Below are 7,500 nucleotides of genomic sequence, written 5' to 3' on the forward strand. Positions count from 1 at the left end.
CCATCCATAAATTCATGAACTTTTTCTTAAAATAACCGATAGTTTCAGTGCTTACTATAGGATTACGAAGTCTATTTCTTTAATTAAACATTCTATTGGTAAATTATTTCTTATTTAATTCCTTCTTAAACCTAAATTTGTTCAATTTAAATCCATTAGTGTGAATTCTGCTCTGTCCTGGGTTTGCAGTTTTTCCTCACACTGCATCTCTCAGCTGAATGAATTGTTCTTATGTGAAAAAAATACACAAGTCTGTTATTGGGATACGCTTACCAAGATCAATACAGTCATGTTCATTTTTCTGAATCAAATCATCTGTCGACATCATAGTGTATTAAATCAATTAGCTACAAGTCTGATATCCAAATACTAATGTGACCGTAATTCATTAACTTAAAAGCCGCGTCACACATTCAAGATTCTTGTCAAATGCTGTGAATTTCAATAGCTACAAGACGATTTTGTTTACAATATTCTAAATTTTGATAAGGACAATTAAACAATGGACCTAATATTCGTAAAAGTTTAATTTCTCTTAGTTCGGTATTCAGTTTCTCTGTATATTACGCAAAGATGATTTGACATTTGAGGATTCGAAAAATAAAAGATTGCAACCTAAGTCGTTTCTATTCAAGTAAACTCGAGTCGCATATGTGTCTTTACGAAAGTATCTACGTCACTGGACGACAAGCGGCAAGTCACAGCGATACCATTTGCCACAAGCAATAATTCACGATCCCAACATCCTAATAACAATACGGATATATCAGGTTTAGGAGAGCCAACATGACAGACATATACTGTCTATTCCGTCCGACGTACATTTAACCATGCATCTGACATAGTTCCTCTCACAGAGAGCTTCAGCAACCGTACAGAGATCATCAATGGAAACGGAATCTATCAGACTCAGGAAAGCGTTTCATCTCAGGTATCAGAAATCATTGCAGACATTTAAGACTTTAAGGAAATGGTAATACATTACCAATTTTGATTTGAAATTTCTGACATTTGCTGTTTTATACACAGTTAAAAATATGGTAACAAGTAAAAATTTTGCACTTTTCAATATGAGTATAAACACATGAAGAAGATATGGAACAAAGAACTTTCTACTACACATAACAGCTTATTTTGATATATATACTAGCCAATTACCCGCGCGTTGCTGCGAGTTCGTGAATAATCCCTAACCTAACCATACCATAACTAACTTTAACCCTTAACCCTAATCAAAATATTTTTCAAATGAAATATAACTTTAAACACTCCCACTCCCAGATGTGCAACCCCTTACCCGAAGGTTGGGAAACCCTAGTTTTAAAATACATGCATACAGTACACAAACACAAATATCATGTGCACATTCTTATGCGTGCGTGTGTGTGTGTGTGTGAATTGACAATAAATGCCCACAGCTATAAGGTGAAGAAATGTATCTACCTTATCTATCTTCAGAATATATATGGTTATAGGGGTTTATTTGGAAAAACCTAGGATAAGTTTGTAAATAACAAATTTCCGCCGCAATAGAAAATAAATGAAAATAAACAATATTTCAACATTTGGTAAAATTATACAATCATTTTATATTTGCATGACTTTTTCTTACAAAAGCTATCATGGTTTTTGGCAACATTAATTTCACAAGTATGAATAATATTTACGAATACATACAATGCTTTGTTTAAACATATAAATTCTTAAGTCCCAAAAAATACTACGCGACTTTAGGGAATACTACATAAACCTCATAACTTTAACCCTTAACTCATGTCAAAATTTATTTTTCTTCGAAATGAAATATAGTTATCCAAGTACCTGGAGTGATAGGGTAAGAGAATATATATGGTTATGGAGGTCTATCACTAAAACCCTAGGAGGAGTTCGTGTACAGACAAACAAATAAACAATCAGACAGACAGACAGGGCTATTACTTTATTATAATACACACACACACACACACACACACACACACACACACACACACACACACACACACACACACACACACACACACACACACACACACACACACACACACACAAACACACACACACACACACACACACACACACACACACACACACACACACACACACACACACACACACACACACACACACACACACACACACACACACACACAAACACACACACCGACGATAGACACCTCCCAATTTTAGAAGCATTGTATATTAAAGAGTTAAGCCCAAATCTAAATATACAAGAAGATGACCTTAGAGCTCTTCCAAGCATGAGACAAACCGTTGCAAATACAAACAAGAGACACACACCACAAACGCCAATACGAGACAAAACGCCACTAGTGCAAATACGAGACAAAACGCTATAATCACAAGCATGCCACATTCCACCACAACACAAACCCGGAGGCTCTCCAGTGCACGTGACATTTCGTCACTGCCCGAAATACCAGGTGACCTCCCCCAAAGTGATTAGCAAGTAAGAAACTCTAGTATAAAACTTAGAACTTTAACTTGACTCATCGGATTGATTCTTGTCGTGTTAAGAAAGAACATCCCTATAGCTACTAAAGAAGGATCTTGAACCCGAAATCGTGATCTAGCTAATATGACTACATACAGCCAATTCATAAATTTCCTTTCTAAGGAACACAAATCTCTAATAAGGAATATGGAAAATACCATTAAGAAATAATTAATGAACAAATAGCCATAATTTTTAATGATATATGCATTAGAGAAAAACTCCTGCACAAGTACACTTACAATATATACATATATATACATACATATATATATATATATATAAATATATATATATATATATATATATATATATATACATGCACATTTCCATATAATTATATAAGTGCAAAGAAACCATACTGCATACAAGTATAAAATGTATATCTATTTTCACTTCCATACACATATATACATATGTATATCAACATCAATATAATTTTTTTTATGTCCACATACTGAATATATTCATGTATTGGTCATGTCCTGATTGTGACCCTATCCATAGGGAGTTTTTTTCCATTCGGTGTATATATCCTTGTTGTTCCTATATTCATATTCACATAGGTATTTATATACTGTACCGCCATCCACATACTCATATACACACATATATACTGTCCCTATTCATACAAATGTCCATAAACATATTAACCTTCATACTCGTACCCACGGCCATATACATACATACAAGTAAATATACACGACTTTCTACGCATGCCTTTGGAATATTAACTAACCCTAGCCTATGAAACGGTTTGCTTACTGCATGCGCAAATCCTCTATTCCCTTTGTTCTATGTTATGACGTCATAACCTCGATAACTTTAATGTTCGGTGCCTGGCGCCCAGGCAAGACATCGTGTACTTAGGTGTTCCTATTGTCCCATGAGCGTGAGTCATCATCAGCTTTAATATCGTACTTACGGGGCTCTCCTCCTTTGGCCTCTCCTACTCACCCAGTCTCTCAATCTCTCTCTTACTCCGCCCCTCCTGTTCTCTGTTTCTTTATCTCTCTCTTTCTCTCTCTTTCTCTTTCTCTTTCTCTTTCTCTTTCTCTCTCTCTCTCTCTCTCTCTCTCTCTCTCTCTCTCTCTCTCTCTCCCCTCTATCTATCTCTTTCTTCTCTCTCTTTCTTCTCTCTCTTTCTCTCTCTCTCTCTCTCTCTCTCTCTCTCTCTCTCTCTCTCTCTCTCTCTCTCTCTCTCTCTTTTATGTATGTCTTTTCTCTTTCTCGCGTATGTCTCTCTCTCTTTATCATGTGTCCCTCTCTTTTCCATGTATGTTTCTTTCTCTTTCTCATGTATGCCTCTCTCTGTTTCTCATGTATGCCTCTCTCTGTTTCTCATGTATCCTCTGTCTCTTTCCAATACATGTCTCTCTTTTTCATGTATATCTCTCGTTCTCATGTCTGTCTCTCTCTTTTTTTGTATGTCTCTCTTTCCTTATCGAGTAAGTCTCTCTCTCTTTCTCTTGTATGTATCTCTCTTTCTTTCTCATGTATTATTTCTTTATATCATGTCTCTCTTTCTCTCTCTTTCTCATGTATGTCTCTCTCTTTCTCATATATGTTTTTCTCTTTCTTATGTATGCATTTTTCTCTTTCTCGTGTATAGTCTCTCTCTTTTTCATGTATGCCTCTCTCTTTTTCTCATGTATGCATCTTTCTTTTTTATTTATGCCTCTCTGTTTCTCATGTATACCTCTCACTCTTTCTCATATATGTCTCTCTCTTTCTCTTGTATGCCCATTTCTCTTTCTCAGGTATGCTTCTCTCTTTAATATATGTCTCTGTCTCTTTTTTATATATGTGTCTCTCCATTTTTTTCATGTATTATTCTCTCTCTATCTTTTTTGTCTCTTTCTCTCTATCTCATATATGTCTCTCTCTCTCTTCCATATATGTCTTTTTTCTCATGTATGCTACTCTCTCTCATGCATTTATGCTTCTCTCTTTATCACCTATGGCTCTGTCTATCTTGTATGTCTCTCTGTCTTTCTCATGCATGTCTCTCTCTAGCATTTATGCCTTTCTCCTTATTATGTATGCCTCTCTTTCTTATATGTCTCTCTCTCTTTCTCATGTATGTCTCATTCTTTCCCATGCATATCTCTTTCTTTTTCATCTGTCTCTATTTTTCTCATATATGTCTCTCTCTTTCTCATATATGCCTCTCTTTCATGTATGTCTCTCTTTATCAATCATGTCTCTATATATCTCATGTATGTCTCTCTCTGTCGTTTATGTCTCTCTCTTTATTATGTATGCCTCTCTATCACTTATGTCTATCTCTCTTTCTCATGTATGTCTCTTTCTCTTTCAGGTATATATCTTTCTCGTATATCTCTCTTTTTCTTTTTCATATATGCCTCTCTCTTTCTCATGTATGTCTCCCTCTCTTTCTCTCTCTTTCCATCACTGCCTTAAAATCTGACCATCCCCCTTCTCCAACAGCAGCTATTTCTGTTTCCTTTCTCACCTTCTTTTGTTTATAATCAACTCTCTTCGTCAAAGTTGTTTCTTTACTTAATCACCCCCACATTCACCCTATTGGTCTTACTCTGCCACTGCCACTCCTTATATCTCACTACCTAACCCCCCCTTCCACCTACCTACCTACTTACCTACCTACTTGCCTACCTACTTGCCTACCTACTTGCCTACCTACTTACCTACCTACTTGCCTACCTACCTACCTACCTACCTACCTACCTACCTACCTACCTACCTACCTACCTACCTAACTACCTACATGCCTACCTGCCTACCTACCTACCTACCTACCTACCTACCTACATACATACATACATACATACATACATACACACATACATACATACATACATACACACATACATACATACACACATACATACATACATACATACATACCTCCGTACATAACTACTGGCCTCTCTCTCTCTCTCTCTCTCTCTCTCTCTCTCTCTCTCTCTCTCTCTCTCTCTCTCTCTCTCTCTCTCTCTCTCTCTCTCTCTCTCTCTCTCTCTCTCTCATTATCTTCCTTTCTACTGGTCTTTGTATGTTTCCACCCTGTTTGCTTTCTCCCCAATCTCCCTCTTCACCTAACAGTGATTACTACCTATATCCCATCCCATTTTTTCTCATCCATGGCCCCTTTCTCCTCATTCCCTTCATTCGTCCTTCCTCCCCCTCCTCCTCCTCCTCCTCCTCCTCCTTCTCCTCCTCCTCCTCCTCCTTCTCCTTCACCTCCTCCTCCTCACTTCCCTTTTCTTCCTCCCTTTCCCGCCTCCCTTTCTTCTCTTTCTCTAACTCTTAATGAAATATCTGCTCTACCTTTCTTTTCTTACTGTTTTTTAATCTTCGATTTTTTCTTTTTCTTCATTCATGTCTAGTTCTGTAAAATATTTAAGACCGATGATTATGCTCTGATACATCATTCAGCCATTTACGTTTATTCTTATTCATTTAATTATTTATCTATTTATCTACTCATTTGTCTATTCTGAGCCTCTTCAGTCATGAGACTGTTCCTAAATTAGATCAAATAATTTTGAAAAAAATGGGTTAAATATAATTAGATAAAAATTCCATTGTGACTGAGATGCTTCTGGCAGTTTTAATATTAACCTCTATAGTATGTAGCTGTATAAGATTAAATGCGTTTCTCAGAAAACGATGGTAGATAAGTGAATACATGAATAAATGAATAAATAGATAAGTAAATAAATTGATCAACAAATATAAATGAATAAACAAATAAATAACGAGACGACTAAATAAATAAGAAATAAAAGAATGAATAATAAATATATAAATAAATAAATAAACAAATAAATATAAATAGATAAGTAAACAAACAAACAAGCAAATAAATAGATAAAAATAAACGGATTAATTAATTAATTAATTAATCAACTAATCAACTAATAGATAGATAAATAAATTAATAAATAAACAAGTAAATCGGTGAATTAATAAAAAAAAAAAGCGTGCCTTCATGCAACCATAACACGCACCTTTACCTTATATCTTAGAACAATAGTATAAGCTGAATCCACTGACGAAAATTCCTAACATATCCGGGATGCTCGCCGGGGCCCCTCGAGTGTAAGCAGCCATTCCAGCTCGTTTCACTGCTGTGGCATAAAGGGGAACTTCCTATATTACCTTCACGATTCATTGCCCCCGGAAAAATGTGCCGAGCAACATTAAACAAATAATTAACCTTTCATGGCGCGACCAAAACATGGATTAGCGTATTTCAGCCAAGCAAAGCAGGATAAATGGAATTTTCAGAGGCTTCTGCTTCCCTTCCATTCACTACCATTCCCTACTATTCACTATCTCTACTATTCAAACCCGTAAGTGGTCTCGCATTTGTTTCGTTGTAGGTTCGAAACCTGGTTTACCAATAGAAGTGGTTAACGAATGAAATAGACTTAGTAACCATGTAGTGAAAGCTGAAACTACTGTGTGTTTTTATAGGTTAGATATCTTTATGGTTAAAGATAATAAGTGGTAATAGACATGGAACTGCCTAGTGAAGGCCTTATGGCCTCTTGCAGTCTCATTCGTTCTTATTTTTACAAAATTTTTACTTAAGAAATTTGATGTTCCGTAAGGAGAGAAGCGCTGGTCAAATAATTTTCAAAAAGGAAAAGTAAAGGTGGCGTCACACTAGCCATTTCTCGCTAGCATGATGTTTACTTTTGCTATTTAGTTTGAGTAGAAACGACTACGGTTGCGGTCTTTTGGTTTTAAAATTTCCAAATGTCAAATTACTCTTGCGTCATACAGTGATAAGCTGAATGACAAACTAAGAGAAGTTAAACCTAGAATACGAATGTTAGACTCATTTTTTCAAATGTTCTTACGGAAATCGTTTCTACTCAAACGAAGTAGCAAAAGGAAGTGGCAAGCTAGCCTAGTGTTCTTCGGCATCTAAATTTGAATTGGTCTCCGAGCCTTCTTTCTTTTCTATTTTATTCTATTTCATCATTTATTCTATC

Source organism: Oratosquilla oratoria, chromosome 17 (genome assembly GCF_046742065.1).
Source record: "Oratosquilla oratoria isolate Oo_2021 chromosome 17, ASM4674206v1, whole genome shotgun sequence".
Taxonomy (NCBI): domain Eukaryota; kingdom Metazoa; phylum Arthropoda; class Malacostraca; order Stomatopoda; family Squillidae; genus Oratosquilla; species Oratosquilla oratoria.